The 18,425-nt window shown below is 40.1% G+C and overlaps 1 protein-coding gene across 8 annotated transcripts in view; it reads right to left on the bottom strand.

Annotated features, from left to right (window-relative positions):
- Window positions 1-12,050, bottom strand: part of SHC3 (SHC adaptor protein 3) — a 238,360-nt gene extending 226,310 nt beyond the window's left edge. For 3 of the 8 annotated variants that reach the window (XR_013167295.1, XR_013167298.1, XR_013167297.1), the window contains exons 1-3: window positions 11,857-12,050; window positions 11,474-11,646; window positions 9,645-9,787 (exon numbers count right to left, since the gene is read on the bottom strand). The gene's annotated coding sequence lies outside the window, so the exon portion shown is untranslated. Of the gene's footprint in view, window positions 1-9,644; window positions 9,788-10,228; window positions 10,348-11,440; window positions 11,647-11,856 lie in introns of those variants that run through there. The other 5 variants (XR_013167294.1, XR_013167290.1, XR_013167289.1 and 2 more) reach the window with 5 other exon arrangements.
- Window positions 12,051-18,425: the final 6,375 nt, after the last annotated feature.

Genomic DNA, 18,425 nt, shown 5'->3' with positions numbered 1-18,425 from the left:
GATCGCCGAGGGGCGCGGGCTTCCCCGGGCGGGGCAGCAAGCGGCCGGAGTCCCTCCCCTCCTCCTTCCCAGGCCAGCTGGCGGAATTGGGCAGGCGGTCCCCTCAAGCCGCGGCGGCTGGCGCCCCCACCACATGCGACCCCCCGGACCAACTGAGAGAATTGGATCAGAAATCCCCAGGCCGCGGAGAACGGAGACTGGGGGGGTCCCTTCCAAACATGGGACTCCCCGGTCCGGCTGGGAACGGTGCACGCTTGGCACCCCGGGCCGACTAGGAAATTCGGATGGGCGCTTTCCTGGGCTGCGGAGGCCGGCGACCCTCCCCGCGTTCGGACCCCGGGCCGGCTGGCACTCTTCCAAGCCGCTTCAGCTGGCGAACCTCCCCCATAGCAAGAGTTTTCCAAAATTAAAGGACCCACAGCACCTTTTACTGGTGGGACCCGCAGACAAACGTGTGCCATGAGCACCACCTACTGGGCAGGATAAGAAAAACAGAACCCAGAGATTTCACAGAAAAATCTTTCAACCTGTTGGGTCCAACACCCAGGGAAATCTGACTAAATGCCCAGACGCCAGCAGAAGATAACGGATCATGCTCAGAAAACTGAAAATATGGCCCAGTCAAAGGAACAAACCAACAGTTCAAATGAGATACAGGAGCTGAGACAACTAATGCTGAATATACAAACAGAAATGGAAAAACTCTTCAAAAACGAAATCAATAAATTGAGGGAGGACATGAAGAAGACATGGGCTGAACAAAAAGAAGAAATAGAAAAACTGAAAAAACAAATCACAGAACTTATGGAAGTGAAGGATAAAGTAGAAAAGATGGAAAAAACAATGGATACCTGCAATGATAGATTTAAAGAGACAGAAGATAGAATTAGTGATTTGGAGGATGGAACATCTGAATTCCAAAAAGAAACAGAAACTATCAGGAAAAGAATGGAAAAATTTGAACAGGGTATCAGGGAATCAAGGACAATATGAACCACACAAATATACATGTTGTGGGTGTCCCAGAAGGAGAAGAGAAGGGAAAAGGAGGAGAAAAACTAATGGAAGAAATTATCACTGAAAATTTCCCAACTCTTATGAAAGACCTAAAATTATAGATCCAAGAAGTGCAGCGCACCCCAAAGACATTAGACCCAAATAGGCATTCTCCAAGACACTTACTAGTTAGAATGTCAGAGGTCAAAGAGAAAGAGAGGATCTTGAAAGCAGCAAGAGAAAAACAATCCATCACATACAAGGGAAACCCAATAAGACTTTGTGTAGATTTCTCAGCAGAAACCATGGAAGCTAGAAGACAGTGGGATGATATATTTAAATTACTAAAAGAGAAAAACTGCCAAACAAGACTCCTATATCCAGCAAAATTGTCCTTCAAAAATGAGGGAGAAATTAAAACATTCTCAGACAAAAAGTCACTGAGAGAATTTGTGACCAAGAGACCAGCTCTGCAAGAAATACTAAAGGGAGCACTAGAGTCAGATATGAAAAGACAGAAGAGAGAGGTATGGAGAAGAGTGTAGAAAGAAGGAAAGTCAGATATGATATATATAATACAAAAGGCAAAATGGCAGAGGAAAATATTATCCAAAGAGTAATAACACTAAATGTTAATGGACTGAATTCCCCAATCAAAAGACATAGACTGGCAGAATGGATTAAAAAACAGGATCCTTCTCTATGCTGTCTACAGGAAACACATCTTAGACCCAAAGATAAGCATAGGTTGAAAGTGAAAGGTTGGGAAAAGATATTTCATGCAAATAACAACCAGAAAAGAGCAGGAGTGGCTATACTAATATCCAACAAATTAGACTTCAAATGTAAAATAGTGAAAAGAGACAAAGAAGGGCACTATATACTAATAAAAGGAACAATTAAACAAGAAGACATAACAATCATAAATATTTACGCACCGAACCAGAATGCCCCAAAATACGTGAGGAATACACTTCAAACACTGAAAAGGGAAATAGACACATATACCATAATAGTTGGAGACTTCAATTCACCACTCTCATCAATGGACAGAACATCTAGACAGAGGATCAATAAAGAAATAGAGAATCTGAATATTACTATAAATGAGCTAGACTTAACAGACATTTATAGGACATTACATCCCACAACAGCAGGATACACCTTTTTCTCAAATGCTCATGGATCATTCTCAAAGATAGACCATATGCTGGGTCACAAAGCAAGTCTTAACAAATTTTAAAAGATTGAAATCATGCACAACACTTTCTCGGATCATAAAGGAATGAAGTTGGAAATCAATAACAGGTGGAGTGCCAGAAAATTCACAAATACATGGAGGCTCAACAACACACTCTTAAACAGCAAGTGGGTCAAAGAAGAAATTGCTAGAGAAATTAGTAAATACCTCGAGGCGAATGAAAATGAAAACACAACATATCAAAACTTATGGGACTCAGCAAAGGCAGTGCTAAGAGGGAAATTTATTGCCCTAAATGCCTATATCAGAAAAGAAGAAAAGGCAAAAATGCAGGAATTAACTGTCCACTTGGAAGAACTGGAGAAAGAACAGCAAACTAATCCCAAAGCAAGCAAATGAAAGAAATAACAAAGATTAGAGCAGAAATAAATGAAATTGAAAACAATAGAGAAAATCAATAAAACCAGAAGTTGGTTCTATGAGAAAATCAATAAGATTGATGGGACCTTAGCAAGATTGACAAAAAGAAGAAAAGAGAGGATGCAAATAAATAAGATCAGAAATGGAAGAGGAGACATAACTACTGACCTCACAGAAATAAAGGAGGTAATAACAGGATACTATGAACAACTTTACGCTAATAAATACAACAATTTAGATGAAATGGACGGGTTCCTGGAAAGACATGAACAACCAACTTTGATTCAAGAAGAAATAGATGACCTCAACAAACCAATCACAAGTGAAGAAATTGAATTAGTCATTAAAAAGCTTCCTAAAAAGAAAAGTCCAGGACCAGACGGCTTCACATGTGAATTCTATCAAACATTCCAGAAAGAATTAGTACCAACTCTCCTCAAACTCTTCAAAAAAATCGAAGCGGAGGGAAAACTACCTAATTCATTCTATGAAGCCAACATCACCCTCATACCAAAACCAGGCAAAGATATTACAAAAAAGAAAACTACAGACCAATCTCTCTAATGAATATAGATGCAAAAATCCTCAATAAAATTCTAGCAAATCGTATCCAACAACACATTAAAAGAATTATACATCATGACCAAGTAGGATTCATCCCAGGTATGCAAGGATGGTTCAACATAAGAAAATCAATTAATGTAATACACCATATCAGCAAATCAAAGCAGAAAAATCACATGATCATCTCAATTGATGCAGAGAAGGCATTTGACAAGATTCAGCATCCTTTCCTGTTGAAAACACTTCAAAAGATAGGAATACAAGGGAACTTCCTTAAAATGATAGAGGGAATATATGAAAAACCCACAGCTAATATCATCCTCAATGGGGAAAAATTGAAAACTTTCCCCCTAAGATCAGGAACAAGACAAGGATGTCCACTATCACCACTATTATTCAACACTGTGTTGGAGGTTCTAGCCAGAGCAATTAGACAAGAAAAAGAAATACAAGGCATCAAAATTGGAAAGGAAGAAGTAAAACTATCACTGTTTGCAGACGATATGATACCATACGTCGAAAACCCAGAAAAATCCACAACAAAACTACTAGAGCTAATAAATGAGTACAGCAAAGTAGCAGGTTACAAGATCAACATTCAAAAATCTGTAGCATTTCTATACACTAGTAATGAACAAGCTGAGGGGGAAATCAAGAAATGAATCCCATTTACAATTGCAACTAAAAGAATAAAATACCTAGGAATAAATTTAACTAAAGAGACAAAAAACCTATATAAAGAAAACTACAAAAAACTGCTAAAAGAAATCACAGAAGACCTAAACAGATGGAAGGGCATACCGTGTTCATGGATTGGAAGACTAAATATAGTTAAGATGTCAATCCTACCTAAATTGATTTACAGATTCAATGCAATACCAATCAAAATCCCAACAACGTATTTTTCAGAAATAGAAAAACCAATAAGCAAATTTATCTGGAAGGGCAGGGTGACCCAAATTGCTAAAAACATCTTGAGGAAAAAAAACGAAGCTGGAGGTCTCGTGCTGCCTGACTTTAAGGCATATTATGAAGCCACAGTGGTCAAAACAGCATGGTATTGGCATAAAGATAGATATATCGACGAATGGAATCGAATAGAGTGCTCAGATATAGACCCTCTCATCTATGGACATTTGATCTTTGATAAGGCAGTCAAGCCAACTCACCTGGGACAGAACAGTCTCTTCAATAAATGGTGCCTAGAGAACTGGATATCCATATGCAAAAGAATGAAAGAAGACCCATCTCTCACACCCTATACAAAAGTTAACTCAAAATGGATCAAAGATCTAAACATTAGGTCTAAGACCATAAAACAGTTAGAGGAAAATGTAGGGAGATATCTTATGAAACTTACAATTGGAGGCGGTTTTATGGACCTTAAACCTAAAGCAAGAGCACTGAAGAAGGAAATAAATAAATGGGAGCTCCTCAAAATTAAACACTTTTGTGCATCAAAGAACTTCATCAAGAAAGTAGAAAGACAGCCTACACAATGGGAGACAATATTTGGAAATGACATATCAGATAAAGGTCTAGTATCCAGAATTTATAAAGAGATTGTTCAACTCAACAACAACAAAAAGACAGCCAACCCAATTACAAAATGGGAAAAAGACTTGAACAGACATCTACCAGAAGAGGAAATACAAATGGCCAAAAGGCACATGAAGAAATGCTCAATGTCCCTGGCCATTAGAGAAATGCAAATCAAAACCACAATGAAATATCATCTCACACTCACCAGAATGGCCATTATCAACAAAACAGAAAATGACAAGTGCTGGAGAGGATGCGGAGAAAGAGGCACACTTATCCACTGTTGGTGGGAATGTCAAATGGTGCAACCACTGTGGAAGGCAGTTTGGTGGTTCCTCAAATATATTTCAAATATATTGAAATATATTTGAATTCAATATATTGAATATTCTATATTCAAAAAGTTCTATATTCAAAATTTCTATATTCAAAAAGCTGAATATAGAATTGCCATATGACCCAGCAATACCATTGCTGGGTATCTACTCAAAGGACTTAAGGGCAAAGACACAAATGGACATTTGTACACCAATGTTTATAGCAGCGTTATTTACAATTGCAAAGAGATGGAAACAGCCAAAATGTCCATCAACAGAACAGTGGCTAAACATACTGTGGTATATACATACGATGGAATATTATGCAGCTTTAAGACAGGATAAACTTATGAAGCATGTAATAACATGGATGGACCTAAAGAGCATTTTGCTGAGTGAGTCTAGCCAAAAACTAAAGGACAAATACTGTATGGTCCCACTGATGTGAACCGACATTCGAGAATAAACCTGGAATATGTCATTGGTAACAGAGTCCAGCAGGAGTTAGAAACAGGGTAAGATAATGGGTAATTGGAGCTGAAGGGATACAGACTGTGCAACAGGACTAGATACAAAAACTCAAAAATGGACAGCACAATAATACCTAATTGTAAAGTAATCATGTTAAAACACTGAATGCAGCTGCATCTGTGCTACAGGTTTTTTTTTTTACTATTATTATTACTTTTATTTTTTTTCTCTATATTAACATTCTATATCTTTTTCTAGTTCTTCTAAACTGGTGCAAATGTACTAAGAAATGATGATCATGCATCTATGTGATGATGTTAAGAATTACTGATTGCATATGTAGAATGGTATGATTTCTAAATGTTGGGTTAATTTCTTTTTTTCCGTTAATTAATTAAAAAAAAAGAATGAATGAAGCTGATTTCAGCAATTTAAAACAAATGAGAACTTAAAAAGTATGATATCTCTGAAGCTTAAAAAGGACTTCTTCCTCAAATTAAGTATGAACAATATTTCACATGTTAAACCATGCTGGTAAATGTTTAACAAGTAACTCTCAGAGCAGAAATTGGGGAGAGAGTCCTTATTTGTAGCATATGCCAATTTCTATGGTGTAAATACTCCCACCATGTTGATTTTAAATTAGCAACATGAAATTACTGAAGGTGGAATTGGGAAGATATGTGCACAATTGCTAGGAGCTAGTAGAAGCTGGCTCCAGGATAATCCACTCTAAGAGAACGACTTCTTCCAAGAAATTTAATTTATAAATTGCTTATATTCAATGCATGCTACTAATTACAAATGGCCCTAACCTTTATATTAAAGCAAACTATTTGAAATCATGTTGTTAGAAATTAACACAACATATTCAATATTTCATGTAAACAAAAGCAAATTTCTTTTAAAATATTATATAATTCAACTCCCACAATCAAGAAAAGTCTTTCCCACTGTCAGTCTTACGCACTCTAATACAACAGGCCCCATCATATCTCAGAGAATGGGTAGCACTGCCCTATCCCTAATTTGACTTTCAGAAGGCTCTGAAATTCTGTGACTTGGGATGTTAGGGAAAGAATGTTGCAGATATCCTGTGTACAAAATATGTAACAGCTAACACTTTTAGAATTCTCACTATATGTCAACACTCTACATGTATTAATTCACATAGGCTTACACCAATCCTTCAAGCAGAGGGATTGTTAGTGTCCTTATTTTACAGATGGAGTGCAGAGAAGTTAAGGAACATTTCAAGGTTTTACAGAATACAAATGTATAAATGGATTTGAAACTATACAGTAGGGCTCCAGAAGATATGCATTTAGGCACTACAGCACTTGTTCCCAAAATGTAGTTCCCAGACCAGCAGCATTAGCATCACTGGGAACTTATAAGAAATGCAAATTTTTGGCCCCACCCCATACCTCCTGAATCAGAAACTCTAGGGCTGGAAAACAGCAATTTATATTTTAACATGCCTTCCTTGTGATACATGCTCAAGTTTGAGAACACTGTATTATAGTATAATGTGTCTAATTATAATCTTTTTCATAATATTTATCTCTTTGTGCTGTCATACATTATGAATAAATTTATCATTTCTACTTTCCAAATCACTAATTCTTTCTTTAACTAAGCCTAATTTGTGGTTGGACACATCCAATGATTACTTAATTTCAATAATTATATTTTTCACTCCTATAAATTCTATTTGGTTCTCTTTCAATTTCTTTTGATCATTTTTTATAATTTCTTGTTCATTATTCTATTCTCAAAATCTTTAAATATTTCCTTAAAGATATTAATTATAGTTATTCTATATCCTGTGTTGGAAAATTCCATATCTGAAGCCTTTGGGGACCTATTTCTGTTGACTATTGTTGCTTCTGATTCTTACTGAAGATACCTTGTTGCTTTATGTGTTAAGATGATTTGTAACTGTGATCTGCTCACATTTTCTCTCACTTCAAACCATGAGAATATTTTGTTACTTAGAATGAGGGTGAACTCCTCCAGAGAGGATTTGAATTTATCCCCACAAGTTGCCTGGGCACACCATCAGTTTGGAACCATGGAAAAATAAAGTCCAGCCTCCTAGAGCCACCCAACAGTATGGCTTTTTAAGCTCAATGTCTCTATGAACACTGGCTTCAGTTTAAACCACACAAGGAGTTTTCTTTCCTACACCCAAGGGAATACAGGAATTATCTTTGCAGTCTCGACATGCACTGAGGGAACAGACTTTTGGGGTCCTAGCTTAAGGGAGAGGATCTCCTATTAGGCAGACCCTGATCTTAGTCTCCTGGGCCCTCTGTGAGGCTATGAAAACTGAAGCTCAAGTGTACCTGGCTCAGCAAATGCCCTCAAGTGGAGAGCTGGTGTCAGTGGCCACCTTGTTTCTGCTCCCACTTAGTTTTTGTCTGAATATTCTTTACTGCACTTCCAGACCACTGATCAATTTGAGAATTTAACATTATTAGTTAGAGTTTTTAGCTATTTTCTCTGAGAAAGTCGGGGAGAGCTCCTAATCTGTCATATTGTCAGATATAAAAGTCTATTTTATTCTTTGTACCAAGTGTTGGCAAACTATAGACCTCAGGCCAGATGAAGCCTACTGTCTGTTTTAGTAGATCAGCAAACTAGAATGCCGTTGTTGTTGTTTTCAATAAATGTTATTTTTAGAACAACTTTAGAGTTACAGAAAAATTGCAAAGATAATAGAGGAAGTTCCCATAAACCCTACATCCAGTTTCCCCTGTTATTAACATCTCATGTTAGTGTGGTACATTTATTACAATTAATGAACCATTTATATTACTATTATTTAATAATAAAAGTAATGCTAGTTTAATTTAATAATAATTTAATGTTACAATACATGAAATATTTATTATTGTTTATAATTGATAACCATTATTTTTAATTAAGGTCTAAATTCAGATCTCCTTAGTTTTTACTTTAATGTTCCAGGATACCACATTACATTTAGCCATCTTTTTTTTTTTTTTACATTAAACAAGGATATTTTATGACACATGAAAATTATAAGGAATTCAAACATCAGTGTCTATGAACAGCATTTTATTGGCACACAACCACGCCCATGTTCTTACGTATTTTCTGTGGCTGCTTTCAAGTTATAAGAGCCGGTTTGAGTAGTCGGAGCTCTAACTGTACAGCCCATAAACCTAAAATGTCTACCATCTGGGCTTTTAAGAAAAGCTCACCAATCTCTATTCTATGCCAGGCAAATGTGGTAGACAGTTATTAATTGATTGAAATGATATCTATTTTATATATCTCTAAGGGGGAGGACATTTCTCCATGGAGAAATATGAGTGAAGTTCAGAGAAAACTCTGGAAATTGATTGTACTCCATACAATTCATGGCCAAAATGGACTCCACCAACACAGCTCATGTTAGATGAGTGTGGAAAAGGAGAACTTCTAGAAGGCAGAGTCTTTTCATTTTGTTTTCATTTTTACTCCTTAGAGCTGCTGTAGGTTTACAGAAAAAGCATGCAAAAAGTACAGTGCTCCTAGATATCCTCCCCACACATGCAGTTTTCCCTATTATTAATAGTTAGCATCAGTGTAGCACCTTTATTACAATTGATGCACCGATACTATTGCAGTTACATTATCACCTGAAGTCCATAGTTAATATTAGGGCTCGCACTTTGCATTGTACAATTCTACATGTGTGTTTTTAATTATAGTAGCATGGATACAACATGAAATGTCACATTTTAACCACTTTCAAGTATACAAAATACATCAGTGTTAATTACTTTCACAATGTTGTGCCACTATCACCACCACCCATTACTAAAATTTTCCCACCCCCCTTAAAAGGGAGAGATTTTTGTTTGTTTGTTTGTTTTGTATGCTGTTTGGCACAGTCACACTTCATTCTTCTTCCATGTGAGTACCCCGTTATTACAGCACCATTTGTTGAATTTGTTGTTGTTCTTTGCTTTACTTGTTTGTGTTTTTTGGGAAGTGCATGAACTGGGAATCGAACCCGGGTCGCCTGCCTGGCAGGTGAGAATTCTACCACTGAAGTACCCTTGCAACCCCAGAAAGCAGAGTTTTAGAGGAAGAACTTTCTCACGAAGGCAGTTTCCCACCTGTAGACATTGGTCAAGGTCACGACCTTGGTGGACGTCAGGCAGCTCACTAGTTCCGATCCTTCCCCCAGCTCCTCCTGCAGTGGTTCAAGGGCCTCTTTATGGGGTCTCCTCATACGTTCTCCCGCTCCTCTTCTCAGTAGCTGAAACACAAGGGAGACCACGTGAGAAAGGTTATCGGTAGAAGATCTCAAGAAGCAATGGCTCACACCACGACACTGAGGCAGAATTTCATCAGAGGAAAACGTCTCTCCTAAAGTGGGGGTTGTATCTTCCAAATGAAGGATTCCACACAGCAAGAGTTTAAGGGGCCACTTCCCACTGCTGGGACCCAGCTGAGAGCTGGTTATCAGAGCCGACACCGTCCTCATTAGCCACCCAAGCTGCTATTGAGAATGGTCTAGGGTGTTTATGAGAGGTATCCATGTGTGTTTCATCTGATAATAAACACAACTGACTTAAGGGCAATCACATGAGAAGTCAGCCCTTTCTGGCACAAAGCCTTTATTTTATACCAACAGGTTTCATCAGGATTTCTTCAGTTAGGTTACAGAAACCCATTTCAAGTAAGTGTTTTGTTTTACTAGGAATTGTGCTGGCCTGTGTCACTGGGAAATCCAAAGTGGAGTGAAGGATATCGGGTAAGGCTGGACCCAGGTGTTCTAGTGACATCATCACCATTGTGACAGGTGTTCTAGTGACATCATCACCATCATCACCTTTCTTGGCCTCCCTCTTGGGCAGATCCTCTCCATGCGGTGCAGGATGCTTCCCTTAGGCTCTGGACCACTGTGGTCCTTACAATCAGCATTGTCCAAGAAGAGTGAGAATTTTCCAGCTAATATCCCATCTTCTCCCCAAACCCCCACTGTGGCTAGAGGGGGAGACACTTTGCACAGTGCTAGGTCAGTTCCACCCAAACCATATGTCTTGACCAAGATTATTATAGACTGGCAAGAGGTACTTCCCCAAAAGAACTGATATTGGGCATTTCATTCTCTCAGCCTCTGTAGGCAAATCTTCTACTGGAGCAGAATCCATATTCTCATAACAACTTGGAAACATTACATTCTTAAGAGGTTCCCTGGGACCTACTACTATGTAGTCATCATTGATTTATCATATTTTCAGCAGAGGAAATGGGCACATTTTATTCATTTACCCAAAACAAAGATATAATTGGAGAAAATGTTTCAGGCACAAAAAATGGGTTCATCTATTTTCCCTTTTCCTTTTGAGAGTACAAATCTTTCTAATAAATATTAGACAATTAACTATTGTTTTAGTTTGCCAACACTGCCAGAATGCAATACACCAGAGACAGACTGGTTTTTAATAAAAGGGGATTTATTTAGTCAAAAACATATAGTTCTTCAGAGGAAAGGCAGCTAACTTTCAACTGAGGTTCTTTCTTACATGGGAAGGCACAGGGTGATCTGGCCTTCTCTGCAGGCCTCTGGGTTCCAACAACTTTCCCCGGGGTGATTCCTTTCTGCATCTCCAAAGGCCTGGGCTGAGCTGTGAGTGCTGAGATGAGGTATGCTGAACTGCTTGGGCTGTGCTACATCGAGCTCTCTCATATAAGCACCAGCCAATTAAGTCAAACATCATTCACTGCAGCAGTGCAGATGTAATCAGCAACAGATGAAATTCACATCCATTGGCTCATGTCCACAGCAACAGAACTAGGCACCTTCACTTGGCCAAGTTGGCACCTGAACCTAACTACCACAACCATCTCCTGTAACAGTATACAGAACACGCTCAAAGCTTCTTTTGATGCCAGAGTAACTTACATGCATACATTATCATGGAAGAATGGTTCTAACCTTCCCACTGCAGGCAGACTTCACTTTTCATCATTTAGGATTTCTGTATAGAGCAGCCTTTCCTTTTCTCCTTCCCTTTTAATCCATGCTGTCTGTCACTTCTGTGAACTACCCAGGCTGGGCTTCTCTGCATTTTGAATCAATAAGCTCAGAATGAAGGCTCAGGACCTCTCCTGCAAAATAGAACACAAAAGCATTGAGACAATGCACAGCGAGGGTTTAGGTAGATTATCTCTTTCTTTCAGTATCTCTTCCCTGAGTCATTATTGCCCAGAGGATGGGTGAGCAGGTAGGTTGGGTGAATACGTAGGATGGGTGCACAGGTAGGATAGGTGTGCAGGTAGGATGGGCAAACAGGTGGGATGGGCGCTCAGGGGTCCCACCATTTGCTGGATGGACAATCACAGACAGCAGTCATGCCTTGGCTGCCCCCTCAAAAGAAAGTGAGAACAGGGCTCCCTCTCTCACAGGTTGGCTTTGAGGCTAAAGGAGGCATCATCCCCAAAACAGATGGTCCTGACTCCCTAAATGTGCTCCTTGTCACTTCTGTCCACGGAGCACATGACAAGCCAGGCCAAGAGGCATCACAAACCCCACGTCTGTCACCTTCCCCTGCTCCCTGATGTCAGAGTGAAAGCAGCAGGTGTGAAGGACCCAGCCGGCTCCTGAGCTGCTGCCTTATACTGTCAGGGCTGACATGACAGGAAATCCTCATCTCACCATTTGGGAGGCTAGAAGTCCACAACCAAGGCGTCGGCAGGATTGCACATTCCTTCTGTCTGCAGCACGCTGGTGGTGGCTGGCAGCAGGCTGGAACTCCCTCTCTGTCCCCGCCGCAGGGCCATCTCTCTCCCCTCTGTCTCCTCCTACTGGGGTCCAACTCCCTCCGCTTATGAGAACTCCAGCCACGTTGGATTAAAGCCGGCCCTGGTTCCATTTGGCCTCCTCCTAACAGGCTCTGCAGAGATTCTATTTACAAATGAGTTCACACCCACAGAGCGGGGGGTTAGGACTCGAGCATGTCTCTGGGGGTGGGGGGCCATCTCAGCCTGCTTGGCATCTGCCCCTCAAGTCCTCCCTCATCATTGCCCCTGAACTGCTGCTGCTTTGGCCCCTCTCTGTAGACCCAAGTCAGAATAAGGCACTGCTCTTCTCATACGACCCTTCGCTTGATCAGCAAGTCAGTTCTGAAATTCTAACATCGGTGGCATCGTGGCTGGCATCTGTTGCTGGGCAACCTAGCAGGTACCTGCCCAGCTGGGCCCTTGACCATAGCCTCCTGTGGTCATGAGAGCGTGGTCTTTGTGCTCCTGCAGGATCTCACCTGCCACTTTCCTCTGCTCCTCTCTAAGACCCTGCTGACCGCGGGCTGAATCTACGGGTGACTCTGCTTACGTTCACTTATGTGACATCTTTTCTTCTGTTGGTACAGTAAATCCCCTTCTGAGTTACCCTGCCTGATTTAAACTGGCCCAGCGCTCGTCACGGGGTGTGAGTTCAATTATTTCAGTTCTCTCTCCCTCTAACTAATGAAAGTTATTGAAAGCTGACCTCTCAGTATATGGGCTGCTACCATCAAAATAAAAACTGCTAACAGGGGAAGGAAAACACTTAAATTAAAACAGCAGCAAGTGGGGAGCATATCTATATGAACTTCCTTTTCTGCTTGAAAGGTGAAAAATAAAGTCTTTCTTTATTTTGAGAAAATGGAGAACACCAGCTTCTGATCCCTGCACCGTATGTCCTCTCCACAGAGGTTTTCTGGATGCTACCTTCCTGGGCCCATGGCTTACCTGGAGTATAAATACGGGCCCTGGAATCCAATTATTTCTTAAAGGTAGTTTTGCTTAGAGAAAACGCAACTTGCTAAATACAAAGAAGTATGGGGCATGTATTACTGAAATAAATAATACAGGTTTTTAAAAATGTCTATCAGGATATCTTGTTCTGGAACAAGACAGTATAGTCCTACTTTTTCCTGCACTTCCCCTCTAATTATCTGGAAATAGTTCGACAGATGGCAATAAAGGGATTCCAGCTGGACTGTCTTCTAATACATAATTAAAGAACAACAACAACCAAAAAAACCTGACCTAATGCTTTACCCCCCTTTTTTTAAACGATTTCTTGAATCATTGAAGTTTTTCCATGTACCCGCAAAGAATCGGGACAATTTTGGGAAGACTAGGCCAGGGCGAGTATTGGAAAATTAGAGTTAACTAATTATTAGCCTTTTAGAATTAGGCATTTTAATTTAAAATGTTGTGTGTGTGTGTGTGTGTGTGTGTGTGTGTGTGTACAAAATATACTTAAAGACATTTAAAATGTTTTTATCCACACTTTAGAAAATGACCCATTGTCTTCATTGAAAGATTTTCATAAAATGAAAAGTTTTAAAGTCCCCTCACATTATGAATGAGCAAAAGAAAAGTCATAAAAGAGGAAAGGATGAAATTTTCCATTCAATAGAAATCTAACTTAAATGTAGATTAAGAGGGCAGGCAAGGGAAGTTGTGGGGGTTTTCGTATTCTATTTATACATATTGAATTTTATGCAAATTATACTTATCTTAATACATTGCTAATTATCTTCTTAACCAAACCAACAAACTAACCTCAGGATCAAAATGAAAGTGTGTGGGTGTGTGCGTGTTTAATTACAAGTAACATATATAGCTGTTTGTGGCAATACATTCTAACACTGTTAAATCACACACACATTTTAAAATACATTCACAAAACAATTTTCCTTATGTTTTTAAATCATTGTTGAAATGGTTTTGTTAACTGCCTCATTAAAACACTCATGCACGTGAAAGAATGCAAAATAGTTAAATTGGTCGCAAGAAATTTGAACTGTTTGATCCTTATACTTCAAGTAAAGCTGACATGAATTTGGTATACTAGCTATATTTTGGTAGAGGGCAGCAATTTTTTTAAAAAGCCAATTTTGTGCCCGTGCTGCCTTTTCTAATCGTTACTTAACACCAACCCATGACCGCCAAAAAGGCCATATTTCATTGAGAAGATTTGATTCCTTTTCTTTAATGCTGCATCACAACCGTCTTGAAGTGTCACAGCTTTTATCATTGTGCAAACCAGTCAAGGAAACGTTTCAGTTTTTATCATTCCCAAATTCACGTTAGTATACGGATTGAATCTATTTTAATTTCACCTAGAGACGCTCATCCGATTTTTAAATGATGAGACCCCGCTCCTCGTCATTTTAATGACCAACGTGTGTCACTTGGACACTCAGCCGCCACTCCAGGCGCGGTGTGTTGGGAGTTTATTTCGGAAATGCAGCCCGCCCAGCATAGGGTTAATCTGCCGAGTCGTGACTACTTCTGTCAAATTCTCCCCAAGGATAAATAATTAAGGCTCTGGGAGGAATCCGCTGGCAGGAAGCGCGGGGGCTGAGCGCACGTGGGTGTCGCAGGATCTGGGCGCCGCCATCCGAGCGCGCACCGAACGCGGCCGGGACCCAACGCACCGGGCCCGGGCATCCAGCGCAGTTCCGCGCCCCGGAGCGCACCGCCCGCCAGGCTGGCAAAGCCCCAGCAGCAAGGCTGTCAACTGCGTTTCCTCTTGCCTAAAATTACAGCTCAGGTTACATTACTTAAACCCTTGAGATGGCAGGAAATGCTTTCATCAAAAAGTACTGATCAACGGTTTCACCATTCCCACCCGGGAAAGGAGATGGCATGGACGCGAGTATAACGGAGCGAAATCTGTCGTCCCTTCTTAACGCGTTTCTTCAGAGAGTGAAGCTAGCAAGCCAGACCCATCCAGAGCTGAAGCAAAGGACTCCCGTGACTTCGGCCTTGCTACTTGGTAATCCTAACACTCACTTGGACCCAGGGAGAGCCTTTTAAAATACATGCATTGCAAATGTTTATAAAGTACAACCAGCAGGCGCAACTTGTAAGATGTAACAAAATGCAACTTTTTGCAGTTTTGGTTTTTTTTCCCCCATGAAAAGCTTTCTGATTTTTTCTTTAGAGATGTATTCAACAGGAATATTCATCAAACATGTCCCTGTTTGGGTGGGTCCAAACTTTTCTAGATGCCGCCAAGCTGAACACACCCACGTACATCTTACCGTTGTTTAAAGTGAACAACACTGCGTCACTCTGTTCTCTCCCCAAACTAGGTTGCAGGGAGATTCTGCTGTCCTACTTCTTCTGTCTTAGGATCACCTCCTCACCCCCTTGCTAGCTGCTCTTTCTGTTCTCACTGAGGTCAGAGAAAGAAAGGTAGATGGAGGCACAGAGTCCTTACTTGACTGAAACTACTGTGAAATGGCTTTGCCCTCTCTGGGGCAAGCAGTGTTTAAATACCAACACTTTTTTCTCCTAGGCATTTTCAAAGGGTGATTAGCAGTGGCCCCTACTAGGACCCTCCTATTGCATCCTATTTCTTAGAATGCTGTTCCTTGCTCTGTCCCTCATTTGAGAAGGGGGCCATTCTCATAGTGTCTTCCAGGGGACAGCCATTGCCCTCCCAGAGGACAAGGGGCTCCAGCCTACCACACGCTTGCCAGTAGCAGACAAATGTGCTCTCTTGCATTCTTTGCTCTGACAAGCTGTTCTGCTTACTAATACAGCAAAACAACAGCCATTTTATTTTTATAATGCTTGTGTAGATTAGAAATAAGCATCCCCGTTTAAAAATGGCCAAAACATTAGAATAAGTCCTTCACAAAGAAAATATAAAAATCACAAGTACACACATGAAAAGATGTTCAGCATTATTGATCATTAAGGAAATGCAGATTAAAACTACGTACAATGAATTGGCTTAACAACAGCAATTTATTGGCTCATAGTTTCAGAGGCTTCCTCCAGGGGTCAGTATCTTCTGGCTGGGTTGCAATCTTCGGGGTTCCTTGACTTTTCTGCCACCTGGAAAGTCTTCTCCTTTCTCTTCTGGGTTCCAACTTCCAGCTTTTGGCTGCTCACCAAGGCTTCTCTCTGTCTGACTTTCACTCTGCTTATACAAAACTCTGCAATCCGGATTAAAGTCCAACCTAATTCAGCAGAGCCCCTGAAGTAGCATCTTGAAGGGATCTTGTCTGCAATGGGTCCACACCCACCAAAATGCTAAGAACATGTCTAAACGGGAGTACACAATTCAATCTACCAAGCACATGGATTTTCTTGGAAATGGGCTTTTACTTTCTAAATGTATAGGATTTTCTTAGTTATAGTACACCCACACTAATATACAGCCAGACTGTCACATTGTGTCAGAAAATGTGGGGTCCATGATATCGATTCTTTGATGTTTATGCAGTACTTCATTGTACTGCATAACAATGCATGTACTCGATTTTTTTTTTTTTTTTTTTGCATGGGCAGGCACCAGGAATTGAACCCGGGTCTCTGGCATGGCAGGTGAGAACTCTGCCTGTTGAGCCACCATGGTCCACCCGTGTGCTCAATTTTTGTAACTGTCCTATATGCACTGAGAAAACTGTGCAACTAACAATTTAGTCAAATATGGGAGTTGGCAAACTACTGCCCAGGGGTCACAAATAGTCAGTCACATGTTTTTGTAAATTGAGTTTTATTGGAACATAGTCCATTCATTTACACATTTTCTATGGCTGTTTTTGCAGTTCAACTGCAGAGAACAGCAGTTGTGGCAGAGATCACAAGGTCTGCAAAAGAAAAAGTATGCCAACCTCTTGTATAGCAGATAAGAGCTTGGGTCTAGAGTCAAAGATGGGAGTACAGATCCCAACTCTGCCACTTTCAAGCTGAGTATCCTGAGTAAATTATTCCATTTCTCTCTGCTGCAGTTTCCTCGTTGTGTTATGAGTTAAAATGAGTTAATCATGCAAAGTACTTAGAACACTGCTTAGCACCTGGTAAGCATTCAATAGATGCTAATAATTATTACCTGTATGACACAGTGTTCTAACAATATGCTCTAGTTCCAGTTTTTGATTTTGGCCTTCAGATATTTTATATCTTTACTAAAAACGTATCTGATTGATCTGTCCAAGTCTGGAAGAACTTGCTAAAAACTGCCACAATCTTTATAAATTTTGGCTTTACATATGCTTAAGATGAGTTGGTAAATTATTCCTTTTATCATCAAGTAATAACCCTTTTTAACCCTTTCATGTTTTTCCCCACAGAGACTTCTCTATCTGAAATTTATGCTACTATACCACATTTTTTTGTTAGTATTAGAAAAAAGTTGTATCTAACCTTACTGTCAGTGTTTCTTGGTTATTATGTTTTAGGTGTCTCTTTTATGATGTAGCACGAAAACCAGGAATGAGGCTGCAGGCCTCCAGGAACGTTCAGCGAAGTTAGAACAGGCTGAGACTAAGGATCCGCAGTTTCGGGAAGCAGGTTTTATTAGCTCATGCTCCCGAGGGCCCAGCTGAGTCACCTCAAAAGTCTGAGCCCCAAATAAAAGGCAACCTTAGCTTTAAAGACTTTCTGACATGTTAAAGACAAGGTACACAATTGGCTGATTTAAGTTGAGAATGGCCCAGAGCTGAACGGTTGAGGGGCCCCCACCCCAGGAATGTCTTCTTTTGCCTATGTGCATCTTTACCAGTTCCTGAAGGCTGGGGGAGGAGGTTTCTATACCAGGAAATGTGCCTTCTCTCGCTTGCCTGCAAGGAGAGAGGGTTTGGGGATTTTTCACAGCGAGCACAGCTAAACCAGAAAGAAGGAAAGGCCTGCCTGCTACAATGAGACTAGATTTTTTTCCTCATTCCAAATGAAAATTTCTGTATTTTACTGGATGTATTTAATCCATTTACATTTATTGTGATTAAAGATATAGTTGGTTATTTCTTCCATTTAGTTTAATTTATATTTTTCTTACTTTCTATTAAATTGATAATATTTTCTTCATACTCTTCCTCTCCTCTGCTGGTTCGGAGGTTAAACACTCACTTTTGCTGAGAAAGAGGCAGAAGAGAGATATG

This window comes from Tamandua tetradactyla, chromosome 2 (genome assembly GCF_023851605.1).
Source record: "Tamandua tetradactyla isolate mTamTet1 chromosome 2, mTamTet1.pri, whole genome shotgun sequence".
Lineage (NCBI taxonomy): Eukaryota > Metazoa > Chordata > Mammalia > Pilosa > Myrmecophagidae > Tamandua > Tamandua tetradactyla.
This window is presented reverse-complemented; position numbering and strand designations above follow the sequence as displayed.